This window comes from Quercus robur, chromosome 4 (assembly GCF_932294415.1).
Source record: "Quercus robur chromosome 4, dhQueRobu3.1, whole genome shotgun sequence".
NCBI lineage: Eukaryota > Viridiplantae > Streptophyta > Magnoliopsida > Fagales > Fagaceae > Quercus > Quercus robur.
The window spans coordinates 51,359,639-51,362,876 of record NC_065537.1 but is presented as its reverse complement, the minus strand read 5'-3'; positions in this window follow the sequence as shown (position 1 = coordinate 51,362,876).

Genomic DNA, 3,238 nt, shown 5'->3' with positions numbered 1-3,238 from the left:
GATCTAAAGATTCTGAGTTTAGGTTTGATACATTTGTGGTTTGGGTTTCCTGTGCATTTGTGCGTTGGTGGGTTTGGATTTTCGGTTGTGGTTGTTGAGGCTTGGGCTATGGTAGAGGTTGCCTGTGCATTCGTTTGGATTTTTTTTGGGAGGTTGTGGTTTTGGATGAGGGCTGTTGGTGGGTTTGGATTTTTGGTTGTGGTTGTGGGTTTCCTGTGCATTATTCTTTTGGATTTTTTGTGTGGCTATTGGTGGTGTTGATGGTAGTGGAATCTAGGTTTGCCGTTGGTGGTGATGATAAAACTGGGTTTGGGTATGGGTTTCATGTTCTTTGTGTAGAGTTATGTAGGTAAGGGAAGAAGACAGTTGAAAAAGATTGATTGGTGGGCTCCATTATTTTGGCAAAAAGTGGACTTAAAAGCAGAGAAATGTGACTGGGTTTTGTTACCAAACAAAATTTTTGGAGTTTTTGAGTGATAGTAAGGTTTGAGTTATGAGTTATGGCTTTTGAATTTGAGTTATGAGTTACAATTACTGAATTATGAAAATTGAGTCATGTCTAAACCAAATGGGCCCTTAGTGCTTGATGTGAGATTCAAGTTTGGCTATAGCTCAAGTGCTCAACTAATATTTTTTTAAAAATATTTTAAAAGGAGTGGCTTTAAGTTACAGTGCTCAACTAAAACTTTTGCCCTGCCCTTCCTTAAACTCTACCTCTCTATTTCGCCCCGCGCAAGTTTTTCCTGCCCCACATAGGTGGTAGGGCAGGGATGAGGCAAAATTTTAGTCCCTATTAATTCAGCCCCGCCCCGCCCTGCTCATTGTTGATAAGGGCTATAATTGTAAATTTTTTATACCCTAAATCCTTACTATTTAAACAAATAAATCAATACTAGTTTATTTAAATGCATGGATGTTAAGATTTCAATTTTTGTTATGATATTGTCTTGTGAAACAGTTGGATATTATTATTCAGTTCTTGCTAAATATTATTTTGATTTGATATGATAAATTTAGTTGTAATTTCAAGTATATTTATATTAAAGAAACATATTTTATTTTTTCAAAATATTGTAATATTTGTGGAGCAAATTAACATGAAGTAGAATTTTAAAAGACGGGGATGAGATAAGGAAGTTTTCCCCACCATACAAGGCAAGGCAAGGATAAAGCAAGTCAAAACCATGCAAGGTAGGGGCCGGTGAAGATCTCATCCTTTAGCCCCGCCCCTCCCCTTTGCTATCCCTAAGTGTAACTCTAAGTTATATTACACTACTAAATTTTTTTTTTTTATTGGATGTGAATTTTAACAAAAACATTGTTGGATTAAAATTACTTCTTATACTCCACATGCTTACAGAAAGATCTGAGTTCAATTACTATGTCATGGATCACATGTTTAAAAAAATTATGCATAAAATATGGGTTCCTAAATGGAATAGGAAATGGAATCCAATTGACACTAAACTTGGCATGCATGTTAAGAACATAGAAAACATGTAATCTAATGGTGAACATTTTGAAATATTAATCCAATAAAAAGTTATTAAGTAGTGTAACATTGTTTAGAGTTATACAAGATATAACTTGAACCCAACTAATTTCAAAAAACTATTATTAATGGGCTATATGTTTCCTTGCATTTAAAGGAAGGTTCTTAGTTATGACAGATAAAAAACGCTAGGGTAAATCATTATTAATCATACCATATATAGAGTCGTGATTCAAATCCAATGGTTAAAGTCTTTATATGGTGTTATGTTTTAAATATTTAGTCTTAAATGTTTAGGTTCTAATTTTATTGTATGTTGGCAAACCGAGAACAAAAACATGTCTAGTATAAGATCTTAGAGTCTTAGAAGTGTTTTAGACATTACTAAAGTTGATACAAGTCAAGATTTAAGAACATACAAGTTACAGAAAGAAGAATTGAGAATTTGTCAAACTCGGCCGATTAAGACACGAAGTTGCAAAATTTTAAATAGGGCCCAACAGCCTGTGAAATGTTTAAGGTTTGAGTCCAACACTGCTAGGTACAAAAGCAAAACCCTAATACACGTTTTCAAGTCTTGAGAGTCACTCCTGTGAGATTTGTGAGGTTTTGTAACCTTCTAACTCTACAAGCACCTACCGGAGATCAAATCCATATTGTTAGTACCGGTGGGGTAAAGTTGCTACCAAGCCTTTAGCTATCAAGTATACTGAGGATCAAAGCATGAACATGTGGTTCATGTGAGAACAAGATCCAAATCAAGGAAGTCAATGGAGTTCAGAGCTCAATTTGACAATTGTGTTAGATTTATTACAAATTGGTATTCTTGATTGTAAATCTTAACTTGATATAGTGGATTTTTCTATTGGGATAGTTCCCCCTAGGTTTTTACCTTGAAACGAGTTGTTTCATTGGTTTTGTTAGATCATCACATCTTGCATTATTTACTTTTCCGCTGTATTTTATTTCATGTGATAAATGTTTAACCTAAATCTGAATAACTAACCTAAGTAACAACTTGACTAACACATTAGGTTAACCAACCTGTGTTTTCCAGAGGTCTAAATTCTAACATGTGAGATAGGTTTTAATTCAGAGTTTCAAGTGTGACAAAGTGATAAACTTGTGATTAACTGATAATGCTAGTTTGACATAAGGACTATTGCCTTTCACTGCTTGAAACAATTAGTGCTTAACGTTACCTAAGGACTATATTGGGTCGTGGACTCCAATGGTTAGGGTCTTTTTGTGATATAGGTTTTGAATTCGAGCTTTAGGCACGACGGAATGATAATGCTAGTTTGACTTGAGAACTATTGCCTTTCATTGCTCGAAAAAATTTTTGTGCTTGATGTCAGGTTGAGCTCAGGCTAAAGCACCCCATCCCAGCTCAGTCCCCTTATACATTATTATTATTTTTATTATTATTATTATTATTATTATTATTATTAGTTTCTTGATGATAGAAAAGTTATTAGTTTCATTCATTAACTTTCTTTTTTGTTTTCATTCTTTTTTTTTTTTTTTTGGGTGAAACACCCTTATTTTTGTTAATTTACTTTATTAATCAGTGCAAGTGAATTAATTAACTCGTTAGTTTTTTCAAAATATTACTTAATTAGATAATTAGAAACACCAAGCCTGACCTACTAGTTTTAACATCTTGGATAACACGTCTGTTGATCTAGTCATAAATTACACGTACTCTTACAGCCTTAATTCATATGAGAGGAAGCTGTATGCATG